The sequence below is a fragment of the Lactuca saligna genome, chromosome 3 (assembly GCF_052625555.1).
Source record: "Lactuca saligna cultivar CGN05327 chromosome 3, ASM5262555v1, whole genome shotgun sequence".
Lineage (NCBI taxonomy): Eukaryota > Viridiplantae > Streptophyta > Magnoliopsida > Asterales > Asteraceae > Lactuca > Lactuca saligna.
In genome coordinates this window covers 164,364,997-164,387,990 of record NC_136419.1, presented here as the reverse complement: position 1 = coordinate 164,387,990, position 22,994 = coordinate 164,364,997, and the positions used below count along the sequence as shown (strand labels likewise).

Genomic DNA, 22,994 nt, shown 5'->3' with positions numbered 1-22,994 from the left:
TGCAGGGGGCAAGGCCCCAGTTAGACCGGACTTTGGTCCGATGCAGGGGACAAGGTCCCAGTCAGTTTCCGGACTTCGGTCCGATGCAGGGGGCAAGGCCCCAGTTAGTCTGGATTTCGGTCCGATGCAGTGGGAAAGGCCCAATATGTGCTTTATATGTTTTTGTGTGGTATGTGGTAGATTGGGGGAGCTCACTAAGCTTCGTGCTTACGGTTTTCAGTTTCGGTTTCAGGTACTCGGTATTCGAAAGAGGAGCTCGAGAAGATTGCAGAGCACACACCATAGTCAGTTAGCCTGGGGATGTTTGACTCTGATAATGATATTGTGTTTTAAATTGATACTTGAAAGTCATGTTTGATTTATGATACGTTTTATAAATCCAGTTTTAGTAAGGTTTTAAAAGAAATTTTTAGTCGTGATTTTTGGGTCGTTACAAGTTGGTATCAGAGCCTTGGTTTGAGGGATTTGGGCACGCTCCTGAGTGTGTCTGAACTCAAACTAAGGAAGTGGTATATAGTTTTCAAAAGAAAAAAATCGTAGTTACAAAAGAATTTTGAGAAAAGAAAACATTTTTTTGAAAAAGCAAAAAGATTTTTGAAAAGAAAGAAGGGTGTGGTGCATGCAATCAGCCGAGCTCAAGTAAGTACTCCCAATTCACCCATACAAGTTATATTATGATTATCAGTATCAGTTTCAGTTTCAGTTTCAGTTCCAGCTTCAGTAGAACAGCATGCTAGAATAGGACTAAGGATCTAGGATGATGCCTTATGTGCCTGCTTTATGTGTTCAACTTTATGAGAATTGCATGCTAGTATTGAGTAGACAACAGTAGGATAGCCTGTTTAGGTTATGCCTGGTAGCGCGAGCTTAGCATTGTATGCTAGTGTAGTTTCTCGTTATGAGAATAGTTTTGCCTGAGTATGTTTCCTTTATCCGAATGCTGCTTGCTTTGTGCTTTGTGGGACTATGAGTGGTGGGAGTTAGCCATTAGGTGAATACGTCACATCACATGTGAGCAGGGTTAAATAATCTCAGAGTGCTGGATTTGGCCCTACTGCGCAGCTCTCGTTTGAGTTAACCGTTGTAAGGACGAGACTTTTACTCGAAGGATTATCCGAGCCTCATTACATGTGATGGTATTCAGGTGGTGGCTAATTGGCATTACAAGGAGGCCTTCAGCAGCTAAGGACTGGTTTGAGTAGAGTCAGAAGTTCCCTAGGGCAAGCCTAGGATGAGAGCAGCAGAGATTAGTAGTAGAGGAAAGGGGATTTGGTGGAGTTGAGGTAACTCTTGAGGAAAGTACGGATAGATGTGGAAGGTAGTAGGGGCCCATACTACTGAAAGCAGAGGATCCGTACTCGATTCAAGAGGGGCCGAGGCGAAACCAAGGAACTAGTAGAGTATGTGAGAGATCCCTCAGCAGTAGTATGTAAATTGATCAGGATTTTGTTATATTTTCAGCATGGTGACATTGCGCAAGCTACCATTTAGCAGTTCAGGTGTCGAGGAGGGGTTTGGCTCGGGCTTCAGAGCCGGGCAGCTTGATGATCAGATGAGGGATTTCATTTCCGCAGAGATTATGCGCAACATCATTGATCAGACTCCAGTGATTTTCGGTTCAGTTAGAGAGGCTATTGTGGAGCTCATGGACAGTTATCTTGAGGCCTTTAGGGCCGAGTTAGTTTCAGGACAGATTGGGGCTCGTCTAGGTCCCGAATCTTATGGAGTTCAGGGATCCATCAGGGAGGGAGATCCCATTTCTAGTTTCTGCTATCAGGGGGCAGGGGTGAGTGGGGCATTCTGTCTCCAAGAGAAACCATTGCATGATTGGATAGTTGAGGAAGTTTCACGAGCCATTCGCGAGGGTCTGCCAGACATGGTCGTGAGGATCACTGATAGATTGATAGCAAGGCTTCAGGATCAGACATCTATTGTTCAGTCAGCAGGCGTTGCCGTTGGGGTAACGCAGGAGCGAGAGTCGGGCAGGGAGTCGGAAAGGAAGAGGAAAATGGATGAGACTCAGGTTGCCACAGGTTCGAGTAAGAGGCCCAAGGGTTCAGATTTGAGGACGAGGAACTATCAGAGCCGCAGTCGATGCGGGAAGTGCGGAAGGACGCACATGGGTGTGTGTAGGCGTAAAGGTGGTGGCGATGCTGGGTGTTTCAAGTGCGGCCAGATTGGTCATTTTAGCAGAGACTGTGTTGTTACCATCGCCCAGGGACTTGATCCGTTGTGCTTCCATTGCAGACTGAGGGGCCACAAGAAGGCCCACTGTCCGAGTTTGTATCCAGCAGGGCAGGTGCCAGCTCTTGCCTTTGGGACTTCAAGTACCGCCAACAGTTGACGAGGCCGGGCAAGGGTGCCTATGGCTCATAGTCGAGTTTTCCGGTAGATTTCAGCAGGGATTCGAGCAGCACTGAGTAATGAAGGTACGTAACTTTTGCTTTTTTGTCAGCTTATGCCATGATTATATGGTTTTGGTTCTGCATCGCTTTGTGGTATAAGTTTTGTGTTATAGTGTGGCTTGCTTGTGATCATGTTATATGCCATTTGCATACCTCGGATAATTGGTTGGTAGTTAGGGGATGTGCTCATATGGAGAAGTTTCGGAGGATGCAGTAACTGTAGCATGGTAGGGAGAGATTTGGTTCGTTTCGCTAGTTCGGAGTGGTTAGTGATTTGGATGGAATGGTCAAATTCCTACCTGGCGGGCTTGGGTTCCTCAGTAGAAGTTTTGGAATGGTAGTAAAGGTTGGGATCTCTTTTTGTGAACCAGAAAGGGGTAAGCAGGATCGAAGTGGGGGAGAACCCTCCGGGTATACATGGATAAGAGTCGCGTAGACTCAGAATGAGTGCGCGGCCTCTGAGAAGAAGTGGTAGTAGCATAGTGATGGATGGATTGAGAAGTTCAGAATTAGGAGTTCGAGAACTTTTCCCAGTGGTTAGTTCATGTAATCGAGATGGTTAGAAGCTGGTTGGGAATCCAGGATTGGAGGACCACCTGTCGGACTCAAGTGAGTCGGAATGAGGAACCTGAGAACGGGTAACAAGAGATGTTTTCGTATTAGTAGCCAGTGTCTGAGGCAGCATGCAGGTTGCGTAGATTCAGGAGTTGGGAGGTTGGAAACTTCCCAACAATAGCTTCTTGTATCCGAATTAGTAGACGGTTGGTTTGGGAACCAAGCCGGAGAATTCCTCGACGAAGCGCTAAGTATATCAAGGATATAAGATGTCGAGGATGATGCAGAATTCAAAGACTGAGGGCTGGTTTGAGAAATCGGGATGAGGAATCACTAGCGGGACTAGGGATAGTCAGGATGTCCTCGGGTCAGATAGTAGTAAGTGGTGTTGTAGGTCTGCGGGGGTAGCCGTAGCATTCGCTAGTAGCCAGATAGTACTAGAGAGTTGTAAGTCCGCGAGCGTAGTCGCAGCCTTTATCAATTTGGTAGGTGGTATGAGCGCGTGTTGGACACGGGAAAGTAGTAGTACCCACCAGTTGTAGTGCAGCAGTGAGGATATCAGAATCCACAGGTTAGATTTTGGATTTCCCAAATGGATCAGTTATGGCTAAGTCAACAATTTGGGCTATAGATCGTCACATCAGTTATGAGATCAAAGTGGCAGTGGACCGTTGGGGTTCGGGTAGGTTGCAGGCTACCGTCAGTCTGGGAGCCATCATGTTGTTAGTAGTGGAATTGATGATGTCAGAATGTGACGTATGGACCCGATCGGTTGGATCGGAAGGTTGCTAGAGCCACAGTGACAGGATAACTAGTGGAAACTAGTCCTAGAGGAAGATTTCATTCAGAAGTCGTGGAAGCGACTAAGTGAGGAATCCCTTGACTCCTCAGTTGGGTTTGAGTTCAGTGTTTCAGGCAGCTCAGTGTTTCAGCCAGATCAACGTTTCAGGCAGTTTAGTGTTTCAGGTAGGTTCAGTATTGCAGGCAACTCAGTGTTTGGAAGGTTTCAGGGTTTTGGGTCAGTATTGTATTTGCGTTGGAATGCAAGTGTTGACGGTATAGTTGGTTGATTTGGAAATGGCAAGTCTCTCTCTCAGCAGGATCAGTTGAGCCTTCGGCCGAGTATAAGTGATATGTAAAGATAGCTAGGCAGGTAGCTTTTCTTCAGGATGAAAGGCTCGAGTTAGTAGGAGTTGAGTAATCAGATGGGATATAAGCAAGCTGATTCCAGCAACAGCGATTCAGTATGGATGACAGAATGGATAGGACAGTTATGGACAGTCGAGGTATCTTCCGGAGTCACTGGGAGCGGCTAGGAGATTGCGATGGAGTATTGTGACCGGTGGGAGTCCGGTAACTCGGATATCGGTAGATTAGTTGGACCAAAGTGGTCTCAGTGCATCCAGTAAGCGGATGAGGGGTACATAATTGCCAGTCAGAGGAAGTAACGCTAGGAAAATTATGGAAAGGAGAAGGATTCAGTATGTACCAACGGTAATGATCGGCATGGTGAGTGGCTGGAGTGATGGAGAAAAGGGTGTTAGATTTCCCAGATAGAGACTTGGAGGCAGTTCGCAGGCAGTTGATCATAGCAAACTTTGAGGATGAAGTTTAGTTTAAGTGGGGGAGAGTTGTAACACCCCAAAGTTTGGAATGTCAAGAAAAGAAAGAAGACCTCAATTTTAAGGAGAGACTCGGCGAGTCCATGGAGGGACTCGGCGAGTCCGAGCGGGATCCGGGTCGAGGTGTAAGCGACTGACTCGGCGAGTCGGCCAAGGAGACTCGACGAGTTGGGTCTGAACGAGGAAAACCCTAAATTCGGGACTTGGAGCCTATATAAGCATCTCATTCTCCTTCCTAGGGTTCCTTTGCTGCCTCTCTACCCCAGAATACCAAACCCTAGCCACCATATCCGTTTTTGAGCTAGATCTTGCCTTGAAGAGTGCACTAAAGCTTGGAGGAGGAAGAAAGACCTTGGAGGTGCAAGAAGGGACTGTAGATCTGGGATTGTGGAGTCATTTCAGAACAATTGGAGGTAATAAGCTATTGCTTGGACTCCCTTTTTGCATCTAGACCTATTCTTATATGTGAGTTTTGGTCATTGTGGTATGTTATGTAACCAATTCGAGTTGGAGGTTCAGATCTGAGGTTGCTACCTCAGATCCATGTTGGTTTTGGTCTTGAATCCCCTAAAGTATCAGCCCTTGGTATGTTGAAGAAGCATGTTTGCCATAAACCCTAATTTAGTGTGTTTTGAGCGTAGATCTCTCAATCTACACGTAAAGTTTGCCACTTTACGTGGGGAATAGGCCCTAGAAGTATGGATCTATGAGTTGGAAGTTCTGTTTGGCTCGAAACGCCACTGCATGGATTGAGGACTGGATAGACTCGGCGAGTCCTTCGAGTGGACTCGGCGAGTAGCTTAAAGATGAGGAGGAACTCGACGAGTAGGATGAGCAGTTCGTCGAGTCGGTTGAAGTTAGGCATGGACTCGACGAGTTGGATGAACAACTCGACGAGTTGGTTGAAGATTGTCTAGGACTCGGCGAGTCTGTTCTTGGACTCGGCGAGTCAGATCGCGAAACCCTAAACCCTTCGAGTTGGGGCTCGAATCAGTGAGTCGGGTGGTGACTCAGCGAGTTGGACAGGACAGGACTTGGAACTAGTTGGACTCGGCGAGTAGGGTTGACCTCGAAGGTTGACATTGACCAGGATTTCGACCTTGACCAGAGTTGACCTAGTGACTTTTGGAGGTCAGTTGGACTAAGTGTTATATTGGCTTTTGAAGCTCGAGGAGCTAGTGGAGCAGCAGTCGAAGTCAGAGGTCAGGTAGCAGTCAAAAGGATTAGCAGCAGTAATTCAGCATCATCAGGCGAGTTTCCTTCCAGTAGGAACGGGTCTAAGGCCACAATGCCGGCCCGTTTAGCTTGCAGTAGTTTTCGGATTTCTATCTGATGCAGTGGTTAGTATGTTTGATGCCTTCGTGGCTCAGACAGAATTTATGTGTTATGTGTTCCGGGCTACGGCCCGATGTATTATGCAGTACACGTGTGTTCATGCTAGTTGATATGTTTATGTTATGTTCAGTTAGTCCGGACTTTGGTCTGATGTAGGGGGCAAGGCCCCATTTAGCCCAGACTTCGGTCCGATGCAGGGGACAAGGTCCCAGTTAGCCCGGACTTTGGTCCGATGCAGGGGACAAGGTCCCAGTTAGTCCGGACTTCGGTCCGATGCAGGGGGCAAGGCCCCAGTTAGTCCGGACTTCGGTCCGATGCAGGGGACAAGGTCCCAGTCAGTTTCCGGACTTCAGTCCGATGCAGGGGGCAAGGCCCCAGTTAGTCCGGATTTCGGTCCGATGCAGTGGGCAAGGCCCAATATGTGCTTTATATGTTTTTGTGTGGTATGTGGTAGATTGGGAGAGCTCACTAAGCTTCGTGCTTAAGGTTTTCAGTTTCGGTTTCAGGTACTCGGTATTCGAAAGAGGAGCTCAGGAAGATTGCAGAGCACACACCATAGTCAGTTAGCCTGGGGATGTTTGACTCTGATAATGATATTGTGTTTTAAATTGATACTTGAAAGTCATGTTTGATTTATGATACGTTTTATAAATCCAGTTTTAGTAAGGTTTTAAAAGAAATTTGTAGTCGTGATTTTTGGGTCGTTACAAAGAGGGTCACCATGCGCGGAGTTGCAGAACACCAACAAATCAAGCTTCCAGAGCGGGCATCAGTCAGGCCTGTTATGGTTGCGGTAAAGTCGGGCATTATAAGAGAAACTACCCCAATACAACAATAACTGGCAACACTGGAAGAGTCCTAGCTATAGGACAAGGGGAGGCAGTCGCCGATCCCACCATTGCCTCAGGTATATTCCTTTTCGACAACCATTCTGTTTGCAATCCTTTTGAATTCTAGTACTGAAAGATGAACTGTTAGCTATTCATTCGAACATCTTCATAAACATAGCCCTCAACTAATAACCGAAACATTTACCATCGAGATAGTTAACGATGAGAAAGAAGGCACGTCACATTCTAAAACGTGCATCCCGAGGTACATAGAACTTTTCGAAATCCTCATTAGGATTGATCCCGTAACCTACGAACTCCGACTACCCTCAGGATTTAGTAGCATCCACCCGGTATTCCACGCCTCTTTCCTTAAGAAGTGCCTACCCGATGAAACCATAGTAATCCCTTTGAAGAGACCGAAATCAAAGAAAGTCTAAACCTTATGGTAAGAGCCAATCGAAATCATAGAGCGAGAGATTAAATGTATGAAGCAAGCCGTCTCCCGATAAGTGAAATGTTCCACGAAATGCCATGCGAGAATCCGAATTCACTTGGAAGCGTGATGATCCGATAGAACAAAAGTATCCGTATCCTCTTTCCAATTCCACAAGTCGCATCTAACGTTTGAATTTCGGGACGAAATTCCCTCTAACGGGGTGATAATGTGACAACCCGAAATTCGTTCCGTCGTCGTAACCCAATACATCATTAAAAATCCGTTGTATTAAATTCGTTCCGTTAACCTTTGCGTTAAATAAATTTTATCGCGATACTTATTTTGATTTCGTAAATGTCGGAATGTGTTATAATCATTTAAAATATTTTCCATATTTGTTTGGAAAATTATTATTTCATGTAAATCGTAATTACGGCAAATTTATCGGGTTCGACCAAAAGCACCGTCTAACGGCAGTATCGGGTAGAATTCCTCCGGGCCACAAACTCAACCCCTATATAAGGGATTGAGTGACATAATTTTGAGACTTTTACTCTCTCTCTAAAAACTTTCGCTCACTACTCTCTCTCTAGAACTCGAATTGGCCCAAAAACCTCATTTCAAGCTTCATTTTGGTAAGAAATCTATCCTAGCATGTTTCTAAGCTTGTTTATCATTCAAATTCATGTTGGAATCACTCAAAAACATCCATGGACATGTGTTTACGGTTGGGGACCCTCCTAAAACCGTGAACACCTCATATGAGGGTTTTGAAGCCTCAAAACCCCTCCAAAACACTTCTAAGGCTTAGATTCGGACTAGAAACTTGCATGCATGAGCTTAGGACCCCAAAATCGCACAAAATGAGGCTTGGACATGAGTTTACGCCCCAAGAACCCTATTGGACCGTAAACCCCCATGCATTAACCGTAAACACCTCTTAAGGTGTTAAAGATGCCCTTGAACACCACCACAAGCTTCCAAACGTGTCTAGGACCTTCCACTTCATCATTTGAAGCACCAAACCATACAAGAAGGGACCAAACATGATTTAACAGCCCAAGAACATTCTTGGACCATAAACCCACCTCCTTAGGCCGTAAACACCCCTCAAAGGGTGTTAATGTGCCTTTAACCCCTTGAAAAGCTTAGTTTTGGACCTAGAATTACATGTGATTGAATTACAACCATCAAAGCCATTATTCATGGACAAACATGAGTTTACGGTTGTAAACTCATGAGTTTAAGGTAGTAAACTCCCCAAGAACATCTCCTTAGACCTTAAACTCATTTCCAAGACCATTTCAAGTCCCGATCACTTCCTAAGCCATGAAATCGACCCTAGAACCTTCCCGTGTGCATTGTAAGACTTTGTAGCATCCAAGAACACACTAACCATGATTTTACAGCCGTAAACTCATGGGGAATGAGTCATTAGAATCGTAAACCCTCTTATGAGTTTACTCTTGAGGAGTAAACTCCATATTCGAGCCTTATACGTCCCTAGATGTCACCCGGGTCACTCCAAACACTTGATTTGAAGTTTTTTCGCGTCTTGGAGTGTATAATCATATCTAATTAGTGATTTAAAGTCTAACTAGATACATTTGCATATCATGTCATATTACATAGGGACCTTACGCATTATCAACCCCCGAACTGATACTTAGCATCCAATCTGACACGCTTCTCGACCGGTGAGTTCATAGCCCTACCCTTTTTCAAATGTTTTTCACTGTTTTCAGGGGGAATACAAGCAAAAGTACAAGGAAATCTTGTACTCCAACTTATTGTTTTCAGTTCAATTGATTTCATTCTGTATGTTCTAATATTAAAAACTGTGTTTATCAAATAGTTCGAATTACGAAGTAGTTTTCAGACTAGTCATAGATTTCATGACAAAATGCTACAATCTAAAACTATATTTTATAATCTACGAATACGAATATGAAACTATAATTAGGAATACTAAAGTAATCATGTGAATATGAATACGAATACGAATATGAATAGTATTAGGAGTAGGATTAGGGATACGAATACGACTGCGAATACGAATACAAATACGAAATCGCATACGAATCCGAATAGTATTAGGAGTAGGATTAGGGATAGGAATACGACTGCGAATATGAATACGAATACGAATATGAATACGAATACAAATATGAATGGGATTAGGAATATGGCTAGGAATACAAATACGAATACGAATGCGAATGCGAATACGAATAGGACTACAAATATAATATGAATACAAATATAAATTATAACTATGAATATGATTAAGAATAGGAATACGAATACAATGGCATGTATCTAGGTACACTCCAGTGAAACACCATTAGGATATCAGAATACGTAGTTAATACAATGAGTACGAATGGTAATCAATCATTGCAACGAAATTCAATAACTAAACTTACCTTTAGGAAAATATGGGATTTTCCTGGGGAAACATTGAACATAACCACGTTTTACAAAATACATCTTTTACATTGATAACCAACATTCAGGAAAGTATGGGACTTTTCTGGGATCATAGTTAAACATAACCAGAACCATGTAACCAACAATTAATCAAACATTACTTTTAAGAAAATATGGGATTTTCTTGGATAACAAATTTTCGGAAAACCAAAGGAAACTCGTACATTTTCACAAAACAACCATCTTATGAACTCACCAGCTTTATGCTGATTTTCAAACTGCTTGTACTCTCAGGTTCATATTAGACAGGTACCTGCGATCTTTTGGGAGAAGACGGAGCGTACATAAGACTCATCTCTACTTTTGTTCATATGATATATGTATAATACTTGTAACACTTTACTTTTGAACAGATGTAAATTCTAATATGTAATGTAATGGTTGTTTACTCTGCTTACTATGTACATTGGATTTGATACTCAACGTGGAGTCCTCCCCAGAAATGTTTCCCCCTAAGGTTTTCGGGGTGTCACAGGGTGCTATGGCCCGAAGTACGGTGCATTGAGTTTATGTCGGTTATGGATCATCGGTTGTCCTCTCCAGTCTATATGTGTGGCTAGGTAGTTAATTGTGGGTTGCTTCCTAAAATAAGAGGTGGAGGTTCTCACACTCCTCTTGATAGGGTAAGGTTTATTGATGGTATCTCCCGAACTTCTTTCTCAATCTAGTCCCTTCTCGGAAATCTTCTTCCTCGTATTTCATCTATTGGTATACTTCGAAATCTTCTTCTGGATCCTTCTTGATCCATATGTTGGCTTCGGTGGCAGGATAGTAGGGGTCTATGTAGAGATGAAGTCTAGCTGATATGCCTATGCGAGAATAGGGGTAAGAAGCATATGAAGAATCTAAGTGTGTGGATTTATTGTAACGCAAAATTCTCCTATAGTATTTTAAAATTGTATGTTAAAGTTTTCATTGTATGGTTTGTTGGTAAGTTTTAGACTCGTCATCCACTACGACCATTCCTCGGCATACGTTGGTCACCTTTTGGATAAATATAGTTGATCAGGCTATATTCATCCCAGACATCATTACATACCTCGAGGCTTACTCGTAGTGTTTAACTTATCTTAATACTTTTTGTTTTGTTGCCAATATAACTCCTTACTAGTATGTTTGTATGCACGTACATTTTTCGTGAAATCTCGGTCCATTCCTGGTCCTTCTATGGTTGCCTTGTGTATACAGGTCATATACAATTAAGATTAAATTGTCATTCGAATAAGTGACCTTACCTTATATCCACATCCAAACAAGGAAAAGGAAGTAAAGTGAAAATCACAAATTCTAAGTCTATGAAACTTTTAGTATATACCACCTTAACGTATACACTTAGCAAACATAGACTTAACATCAAAGGACCCCTAATGTTACTGTTTTGAAATTGTTAAGTCAGAGAGTTTTAGTCCCTATGTATTTATAGTTTGTATATCTTATGTGGTTTGATATACTTAGCTCACTATAAACAATGCTCTGATACCAATTTGTCACACCCCCAAACCGGAACGGCGGAAACGTTCGGGGGCGGATGACTTCATGTGGTAACGTAACAAATGAATACATAGTAAAGAAAGCAATACAACCATCATATATATAATTGAAAGTTTACATTGTTAAAAGGTACATGTTCAAAACCAATTACAATATGATGCCAAAATATGAATTTAAACTAGCGTCGCAACGTCCCTTCTTCAAAACCTGTTTGTTACCTGTAATTAGTGAATCCCTGGGACAAACAAGTAGTTTTGAAAAAGTAGATCAGCATTTAAATGAACATCCCCTAAGACTGGGATAGCTATGAAAAACGACGTGAAATCTTTAGATATGCATTTGACAGTATTTTACCCTTTGCTCAACAGGATACAAATGGAGTAGAGTTTCGTAAACTATATATGTATAGTTTTGATGTAGAAGATAAGTTTGTAAACAAAACATATATATGTATATTTTCGATGTAGAAGACAAGTTTGTAAACAAATATATATATATATATATATATATATATATATATATATATATATATATATGTATATGGTTATATATATATATATATATATATATATATATATATATATATATATATGTATCAATTTTAAAAGATGATTTGGTATGTTTCGTAATTGTTGTTCATATTCTTATGTTTTTATTAGAAACATTGCACGAAATAATCCTTAAGATTGATACTAAAGACCTTTTTGTACTTATCACTTTTGTAAAAATGGTAATTAAACATATTTAAATGATTGTGTTTTAACTTTCTCAATGAATAAACATTTCTCAAAAATGTTAGAAGGTGTTAATAAATCTATAAACCACTTTTGACAGTATTACCCTTTACTGTCCCTGTTTTTAGAAAACTCATAGAAAAATCATCGTAAGTCAAAAACTGAATCCGTCACCTCTGAGAGTTTATAAAATGAGTCTACTTTGTTCCTAATTTTTATTATGATTTTTAGTGGTCTCAAACTAGTATGAAAATGAACATCTTCACAGATTGATCCGAAATCACTTTTGAAATGACAGGCAGTTTTATAAAAATCACCATAAATTGTAGAAAAATCGTATGTACGCGTGCGAGTAGTCCTTAGAAAGGCATAAACGTGAACTATTTTCATATTGTACAGTTTTTAAAAATATTAAGTTTAAGATGGTCAAAACAGTCCGTGAACAAGACTCAACTTTTCTGTAGAAAGCTGTCATTTAAATTTAAGTTATGTTTAGTGCTCTAACTTGTATTCCCCCCCTTAAAACTTGAAGAAAACATGAAAATGTAGGGTTATGAACTCACCTTATGTGAATACTTGAAGAATGGAAGGTTGAATATGAACTTTTGGTTGTTGGTTTGATGCTCCAAAACAGCCACTCTTTTGGCTATGTTGCTGTCACGAAAATTTCACAGCAAAAGAGCAAGAAAAAGGGTAGTTTACTCATTGTTTTGAATCAATAATTTTGAGTATCATAACAAGTAACTTCCAGGGGTATTTAGTGGTAAAAATATCAAGCAAAAGGAAGGTGTAGATGGGTGAAATGGTGGCTGAAACACAAAAGGGACATCAACCCTTTAGTTCATGGTTTTGATGGCTTTGGAAGGAAGTTCTTGTGCTTGAAAATGAGATGAAGGTTGAGAGTAATTCCCTAGACTATTAGCTGGTCAAATGAGGGTAAAATGAAGAGGAAATTTCGTGGATATGAATGAGGAAAGAGTGGAAGAGGATAAGGGGACAAAACCTAGACTAGCTTGTGATGGGCTGTGAGTTTAAGTGATGTGATCTTGTCTAGCCACTTGCTTGTGTGGTTGCTTAGAGATAGAGTTAGTTAAATAACTAACTACTAGTTATTTAGTTAGTTAGGAGTTCTAGTTAAGGAGAGGGAAGGTCTTAATCTCGAAATTTAGAAGAGGGATTAATAAGCATTCTTAGTAAGATGTCTTAAGTGATTAAGCACTTATTAGTTAAGTTGGCACATATCTCCACCAATTTTGTTATCTTAATTGATTTAGAAATCATGTTCCTTACATGAAATCACTTAAATCATGACCCATAACTAGTCATTCACTAGATAATAATACATATGTACAAATACATACATGTATACTTAGTATAAAATAACAATATAGTTTTTGTGTATTTGAACTTTAATGTTTATGTTTTATTCTTTTTATTCAAAAACACTTAAATACATTCTAATTATACCTTATAATAATTCATTTTATATTTTTATTTATTTAAATATAAAATTTATTGACCAATGTATAATTTCGTGACATTTAACCGGTTAACCATATCGTTAAACACGTTTTGTCACTTTGGTTCGTATATTTATCAAATTTAGATCCTCCACATCTATTAAGCAAACCTTTTACATAGACCCTAATTTACTTATCAACTAGAGACATGTTAATACAAAAATTAAGTTTGTTGCGTTTAAATGATGTTATATGCTAATTTCACAAATTGGTGATGGTTCGTAGTCATACATCATAACGAAATTTATCAATTGTTACTTGTTTTATATTTCACAATAACTTATTTAAATAAAAGAGGTTAAATTTCTTCAACCATTCTTGATAAAATACTCATATTTCTTAATAATCAAAACATAGCATCGTACGATCGTTCCTATTTTCACCAATTGTTACAATCCCCATAAATGGGAGACAATCATGTCCACTTTCTCCATGATGAAGTAGTCAGTAGTCTTATCAAGTCCAATGCCTCTCCGGAATATCACATACTACAAAAAACTATTTGTATAAACAATAAGATCAAACATAGTTTTTATATTCATAGTGATGTGCATAGTATGAAGCATCAAAAAGACTAATGTATCCCTGAACCTTATCAGCAAAGTCAGGAAGGTTATCATGGTGATGTTCTGTAAAGTACCTCTTCAGAAGATCTTTATCAATCTACATTTAGAGGGATTAAATAGGAAAAGGAGAAGATATGTTATCAGACACAGAGACAATTATAATAGTGTTGGATAAGGTGTCTAAGTCCATAACTTATTTGGTATATACTTGACCCGACCGGCATGGTCCATTTGGGTTGCATTTCATCCAAACTATTATGGATAATTTTATGAGAGTTATACACATATGTTTATTAATATATTATAAGTTATAATATGTTAATATGAAGTTACGTTATTTAATTAGTTTTAGTCTTAAATTAATTATGAATTAATTTAGAGATTAAAAGGAAGACTAATTAGATTATGGGCTATTTGTTTTATATAGTGTGGGCTAATACTCATTTGTTAATGGGCTAGGCTTATGTGGAAGTCCATGGATGATCCATGGAGCTTTTAACCCATGGATCCTTGGAAAGGAAAAGACATGGGTTATTAGGGTTTCACCCTAACCATGCACACTATATAAGCATGCTTATGGAGCATGAAATGGAGCCTAAGAGGAAACTAGTGAACTAGTGTGTGTAAGCTTGTGTGTGGCCGATTTTATACAAGTGTGTATTCTCTCTCAAAGTTTTCCACGAGTTTGTGGTGTTTTGTGATTCCATTTGAGGCATTCACACTATTGGTGCTTGGCCCTCAAACTCCTTAGAACCAAACTCACCAAAAGGTATGTAATCTCTTCTAACTCTTTTATGTTGAAATGTTCCCCATGCCATGTTAGATAGGTTATAAACCTTGAAAAATTTATTATTTTGCATGTATTTAGACAAACACAGATCCAAGGTTTATTAGGATTGCATGCACACTTAGGAAGTGTTAGATTGCTCAAAACCCAACAGTGGTATCAGAGCCTAGGCTTACTTGTTTGATACTTGATGTAAAATAGTGAAAAAAAGTCGAAATCGTTGTTGTCTGCATGATGGACTCGCCGAGTCCATTGGGGGGACTCGACGAGTCCAAGGTAAACTTCAACCTACTCGTCGAGTATGTTCATGCACTCGACGAGTAGGATCGAAAGAGTGCAGTTTTTCGACTTTTGCTGCTGGAAATGGACTAGAAACATTACCCTAAACTGTTTTGGTGTTATAAAACTTATTTTAGTTGGTGTAATGGTTGTTCTAATCCATTTACAATAGCATATATCAAAATTCCATGATTTTATGTGTTCATATATTTCTTGAATTTTTGATGATCATGTTCATGTTCTTATGAATTTTGAAAATGATAGGAATTATTTGCGGAATTGTTTAGGATTAATTCTTGATCATTTATGTGTTTTAATGGAGTCCATAATTTGTCCTCAAGTTATGGATTTCCAAAGGTCACTCTTATTTAACACACACTTAAAACACATAAGTTATATGAAAATGAAGAGTCTTCATTTTATGAACCTTTAATTCATAAGTTATGGAATGAAGAGTTTTGCAAAGTTACAAAACTTGCCCTCAAGTTTTGGAATTTGTAAAGTTTCACACACTTTAATAAACTTTAATTCCAACCCTTAGAGTTTTAATAGTTAAAATTCAACCCTTATACTATTTATAACATTAATGGTTAATTATTATATATATGTATAAGAATAAGTCGTTTTACCGTTAGTAGGCCTCATTCACGAAGCCGGTCTATAAGGTGGGTATAAGGTTGTTGCCTATAAAATGGCGACTTAATGGGTGTATACTCTCACGCACCGCTTGCTTAGCTGGTGGAGGGTCGTTAGCCGAACGGGTAGGACAATGACTTTAAATCCTCATTAAAAGTATAATGATTATTATAAAGTAACTAAACTCTTTCAATTCCCAATCTTAGTTATTTTAGGAAAAATGTGAACATGGTGCTAGTCCATGGAATTCACACTTTGTACCTTACCAAGTCGTTGGTGGAGCGTGTGTGGTTAACCGGCACACTAACTAGGACTAGTAAGGATCACGAAGGGTGACTTAATGTTTGTCATCGATCAATAGAGTGTCACAACTAGAAATTTTGTGTCTTGTAATCACTAAACTCAAGTAAAATATTGAATCAAAAACTTAAAAGCATGTGTGATGCATATTAAATGACATCAAAAACTTCAATCAAATACATCATGCAAGTGCTACAAATAGTCAACAACCAATTGGAAACCCTAGAAGTCCTCGTTTAAGTCCATTTTGGACTAGGACTTCCTTATTGGACCCAAATGGACCAATAAGCTTCCAATTTGACTATCATGGGCTTAGAACCCTTAAATGGACTCTAATTGGACCCACATTTATTTATTTCAATATTTTGGGCCATGTTGGGCCAAGAATGAAATGAATTAAAAGCTTTAATCCATGATTAACCTAAACTAGCCCAACAAAGTATACAAATCATATTATATTTCCTTTTAGGTTAAAACTCATCCAACTTAATTTACACATGGGCTTGTGGGCATTAAAGCCAAAATTTCTCTTCTTCCTTCCATATTTTCAGCCCAAAACAAGCCCAAGAGGAAGGGTTGACCTTGTGAGTGACACCTCATAATTAACCAAAGGATTTCCATGCAAAATGTTCCATGTTTCCATGCATAACACCTCAAGGGTCTATTTCTCTCTTCTCTCACTCACTCTCGGCCGAAACACACACACACACAAATCTCTCACAAACTCTCTCTAGAATTCTCAAGGAACAATCCTTCCTCCTTCAAAAATTTCGTGAATCAAGAGCTTCACAAGGAGAATCCATCACCAAAATCATCATCTAGGTAATTTAATGCTTGGATCCATGCTTTGGACTCTTTCTTATCTTCAAAAACCTCTTCTTAACCCTCATGAAATCATAAACTTGTGTCTTAGAACTCCATAAACACGAAATCTTCATCATAGGGTGCTAGGGTCAAAAACCACCAAGTTTCTTCCATCTTTTCTTCAAGAACCGAAACTACCCCCTAAGGTGAGCTTCATACCCCCTTATTTTCGGTTTTTATAAGTTTTTGTGGGGGAGAATACAAGCAAAGGTGTAGATCTAACATTATGTGTATGCCTTGTATGATTTCTATGCTTATATGTGTGTTTGGTATGATTATGATGTTGGATCTAGTCATAAATCACTAAAAACCGAGATATACTTTATGTTAAATGATACTAACATAAAACATACTACTACATACAAAGTATACCAAGAAAAATAGCTAAGTGGCTTAATAATACATACTTTGGGCTAAAAACTCATTTTTTTGACATAAATGTTAAAAATACAAAGTTGAAGGGCCCAAAATGAAATATTTCGAAACCTGATGGGTGAGATGAGTCAAAACAGTTTCCATAATGTATTTTCTGAAAATATACTCTTTTGGAGGATTAAAAACATAAATTTCAAGCTTAATGGGCTAAAAATGACAATTTCGGCCCAATAGGGCCCGTTATGCGAAATTTTCTATTTTGGAGGGCCAAAACTGTGTTTTTCTGTAAAACAGTGGACTACTAGTGTTACAAGTACTTTTCAAAGTTTTAAAATGCTTTTTCAAATTTAAAAAGGACCAAAGTTGCAAAATTTTTCCAATTGGGGCCAAAATTGTAAAAACTGCGAAAAAGAAGGGTTATAACCGAGAAAACTACAATTTCAGGAACTTAAACTGTTTTCAACAAAAAATATGCTGAAAAATATTAATTTCAATAATTTTTGGTGTTAAAATGTCAAGAAAAATGATTTAAGGACCAAACCGGAAAGTTATTTAATTAAGGGTGGAAAAAGTAAATTTTACAAACAATGAGGGGCTGAAAACAGAAAACGTTCAAGGCTAATTCAATATACGCAACTTGATCAAATATTGGCACCGCGACTACTGACACAATACACAACAATACCAAAAATCGTTGTTAAACGAATTGATTCGGTCTCGAGTCAATAACAAATCCAAAACTACTAACACTACAACGCTCAATACACATATGGAACTCTCGGAACTCTATACTCTCGTGGAATTACTCAATACGTCGACGTACATTCCTTAGGCCCAAAAGTTGCAAATCATGCTTGTTGAGCCTAGCTAGCCCGATGACATGATCTTTAGGCCCAAAGGATACTTGCTTACATGTAGTTGGGTCTAATACGACTTAACCGCGTGTAAAAGGACTTTCAATGGCAAACGTGCTGCTGGTCCCCAAGGGTCCTTCGGTGCTGCTAGTAAAGTCAGGAACTCCCGATTGCGGGTTGGGCTTCGGGCCCTTCGCAATTGCAATGGTCTTGAACGACGTAGGGAAATACCGAGGGTTTCGCACCTTCTCTTTTTCTCTTCGGTCGTGGGACTAAACAAGTCCGGGAGGATTGAGTTGTGTGAATAAGTGCGAGTGACGCCTAAGGGATCGCTAGTACGGTTGTCAACTGGACGTTTTCATTAACGTACGTTACAACAATTCACCACCCACTGTATACTCAATGGCTCTGGAGCTCAACGAATACCTCTAACGTAACGAAACAACAACACATTGTTTTGCGGTTGTTTAAGTAACAATGAACAATTTATTTTGGGGATGTAATATTTTGAGACAATGTAATGGATGTAAACGCTACCAGTTGTATTATTCCAATGCTTGGTGATGTATGATGTTATGTTTCGTGTATATTCATTGTGATGGTATTCAATTGAGTCACAACAGCCCCCATACGTTTCCGCCGTCTGGTTCGGGGGTGTGACAGGTTGGTATCAGATCTTTGTTTATAGTGAACTAACATATCTAGCCACACATTGATATGCAACTATAAACAAAAAAGAGGGACTAACATAACTCTGAACAAAACAAGTAAATAAAACACCCTTGCTTGCATTAGGAATAGGAACATAACGCCGAACCAAACAAAAATAATACTAGTATCTCGGTTAAATTCAGGACTGTTCTTAGTGGTACCAAGGAGTGGATGTAGCCTGATCAACTACACTCTCTCCAAAGTATAACTAACACACGTCCTGATGAGATCGGGATAGCTAGGGAACCTAAAACTATACCCCTACTACCGAAAAGAGAACGCCTGTTTAGCTTGTGCAATAGCGGTAGAGTCGTAGGAAAGTGATAGCTTATTCGTATACTTTCTCCCAGTCTTCATGGAGGGAGAGCATCAAGGCATTCAGTTTCACCAAGCCCTAGGGGCACATGGGATACTCGAAGACGAACCAGAAGGGAATCAAGAGGGAGTCCACGGCGTTGAACCTGACGAGTACATGGACACCGACTACGAGTTCGAGGAAACCGACGATGACATGGAGGAGGATCAGGCCTCGGACGTGGATCACGTCGCATCTCCTGTTAGCGAAGTGCAACAGGATCACCACGTCCCACCAGTGAATCCCGCGAGGGAGAATCACTCCCCAGAAGCCGAGATTGCCGACTTGCGGCAACAACTGTTCGCCATGGAAGCACGTGCCGTGCAAGTAGAGCATGAGAGGGATGAGGTCATTGTAGACATGACTGAGATGGCTCAGCTGTTGGCTCAGCACTTCGGCATATGATTTCACCGTTATAGTAGGATGCAGCTCATCGCTGTTAGGGATAGACTTATCTTAGTAGGTCGTTAGGAACTATGCTATGTACCCCGACTCTATGTTTAAGTGACTACACTACTCATAGAGTCGTTATGCTGTCGAACTAATATCACTCATGTATGCTCTTACGAGCAAAATTTTCATGTATCAAATGCGGATAATATTAATAAGGTTTTACGTGTTTTGTTACGATATTACAAATTGCTATGTGTTGAGAAATTATGATTGATTGGTCAATGGTAGTAGTGTTTAAGTTCGTACCATGCACCTAGTCAGTAGGATCACGACCTCACAGAAACCACATACCCTCAACATCTTTCCGTTTTGTGACAGAAAGATGCCTCTCCGACCTACTCACGGAAACCCAGGACCAACCCCACCTGAAGTTGACTCAGTCACGTTCCAGGCAGCTGTATCTGCAGTAGTCACTGCAGCGATTGAGCAAATTCATCAAGGGAACAATGGAGGAGTCAACAGGTAAGGAGCCGGAAGTTCGAACAACGGAATGAATCAAGGACCCACCAAGACATGTACCTACAAGGACTTCACAAACACCAAACCTCAAACTTTTAACGGCACTGGAGGGGTGATCACTCTGAAGCGATGGATCGAGAAGGTGGAATCAGTATTCAAGATATGCGACTGTCCTGAGCAGATGAAAGTAAAGTTCGTGGCCTGCACTCTTGTCGATCAAGCGCTCACCTGGTGGAACGGACATGTAGAATCCATGACGCTCCCTGTAGCCAACTCTATGCCGTGGGCAGAGATGAAAGAAAGGTTAATTGCTGAGTACTGCCCACGAGGCGAAATACAAAAGATGGAGCAAGAGCTATGGAACCTCACTGTGCAGAATGCGAATATCGATGCCTACATATCGAGATTTAGCGAACTATCTTTGCTGTGCCCGGGTATGATCACCTCGAAAGGAAAGAAGATTGAGCAATTCATCTGGGGACTAACATCACCAATTCAAGGGAATGTGATAGCTGCAAACCCCAAAACATTTGACAGTGCGAAAAGATTGGCAAAGAAGCTGTATGACCATAACAACAAGAAGGGAGAGAAGCCAGTGGAGACTGAGAAGACGAAGGAAGGTGATGGCAAGAAGGGAAAGAACAATAAGAGGAAGGGGCGCCAGGGCCCCGACACCTCCAAGAAACAGCAAACAGTGGCGGTTAATGCTGTCACCGCACCGGTTCCAGCCGCACCACATGCTCCAACCTCAGCCAATTCAAATGCTTCCAGACCTTATTCCGGTAATCTTCCCAAATGTAACAAGTGCGGTTTCCATCACAATGGAGAATGCAAGGATTTTCAGTGCACCAGTTGCAATCGAAGGGGACACACTGCAAGGTACTGCAGGACTTACCCTCCCCAGAACCAAAATCAGGCAACCAACAACAACAACCATCGCAGCAACAACATCAATGCCGGCGGCAATAACACAGGGCCTAGCCACACCTGCTTCGGGTGTGGGAGAACTGGACACATCCGCCGAGACTGCCCTAACAACAACAATTTAAGAAACGGAGGAACAGGAAGGATGTTGACCATGGGTCAGGGTGAAGCTATTCAGGACCCCTCTGTTGTTACCGGTACGTTTCCCTTAAACCACACTTATGCATGCATCTTATTTGACACCGGAGTGGAGCGAAGTTTCGTAAGCAATAAGTTTAAGCATTTATTAAAACAACTGCCCGAAAAGCTAAATGAAACCTATACAGTGGAAATGGACAATGGGAAAACCGAATCCACTGGGGAAATCTACACCGGATGTACCCTAACCCTTAATCAACACGTCTTTCGAATAGATCTAATTCCAGTATCAATTAGGAGTTTTGATGTGATCATCGACATGGACTGGTTAAGCCCCCACCATGCTGAAATTATGTGCCACGAGAAGGCCGTTCGTCTTCGTCTCCCAAATCACGAAACCCTAGTAATTTACGGAGACAAATCTAGCATGAACCTTCGCCTCGTTTCGTGCATCAAGGCACAAAAATATCTACGAAGGAACAATCTGGCGTTCCTGGCTCACGTGGTGGATAAAACCAAGGAGGAGATTAACGTTCGAGACATTCCCGTAGCGTGTGAATTTCCGGACGTGTTTCCTGAAGATCTTCCGGGAGTACCCCCAGAGAGACAGATTGAGTTTCGAATCGACCTCATTCCAGGAGCAACTCCTCTCGCTAAATCACCCTACCAGCTAGCTCCTGCCGAGATGCAGGAATTATCCAGCCAACTCAGCGAACTTTTGGACAAAGGATTTATTCGACCTAGTTACTCGCCATGGGGAGCTCTGGTGCTCTTTGTCAAAAAGAAGGACAGATCTTTTAGAATGTGCATCGATTACAGAGAGTTAAATAAAATCACAATTAAGAACCACTACCCACTCCCACGAATCGATGACCTATTCGACCAACTCCAAGGAGCTAGTTATTTTTCTAAAATAGATCTACGGTCCGGATACCACCAACTCAAAGTCCGGGAAGAGGATATTCCAAAAACAGCTTTCCGAACTCGCTATGGACATTATGAATTTTTCGTAATGCCCTTCGGTCTAATGAATGCCCCTGCCGCATTTATGGACCTAATGAATCGAATCTGCCAACCGTTCCTCGACAACTTTGTCATTTTTTTTATCGATGACATTCTCCTCTATTCTCGAAGCAAGGAAGAGCATGACCAACATCTTCAACAAGTCCTAGAAACTCTGCGATCAGAAAAGCTTTACGCCAAACTCTCCAAGTGTGAGCTCTGGCTACGGAGTGTGAACTTCCTAGGTCATGTAGTCAGCCAAGATGGAATCCATGTGGATCCCTCTAAGGTCAAAGCTGTAGAAGGATGGGCAATCCCGACAACGCCCACAGAAATTCGTCAATTCTTGGGTCTAGCAGGCTACTATAAGAGATTCATTCAAAACTTCTCTAAGATCGCCAAACCACTTACCTCGCTTACGCAAAAGGGCGTACCATTCAAATGGACAGACAAACAAGAGATTGCGTTCCGGACCTTGAAACAAGCTCTCTGTAGCGCACCTGTACTATCTCTGCCTGAAGGAACGGAAGATTTTGTAGTCTACTGCGACGCGTCAAATCAGGGCTTAGGTTGCGTTCTCATGCAACGTGGGAGAGTGATAGCCTACGCATCCCGCCAACTAAAGACGCAAGAAGTAAACTATACGACCCATGACCTAGAGTTGGGAGCTGTAGTCTTTGCCCTAAAGATTTGGAGGCATTACCTTTATGGTACGAAGTGCACTGTCTTCACGGATCACAAGAGTCTCCAACACATCTTGAACCAAAAGGAGCTGAACATGAGACAACGAAGATGGGTTGAATTGCTAAACGATTATGAGTGTGAGATTAAGTACCACCTAGGCAAGGCCAACGTGGTAGCTGACGCATT

General features: G+C 40.7%; 1 pseudogene; it reads right to left on the bottom strand.

Annotated features, from left to right (window-relative positions):
- The window catches only part of LOC145036120 (uncharacterized), a 47,437-nt pseudogene that overhangs the window by 12,512 nt on the left and 11,931 nt on the right, over positions 1-22,994 (bottom strand).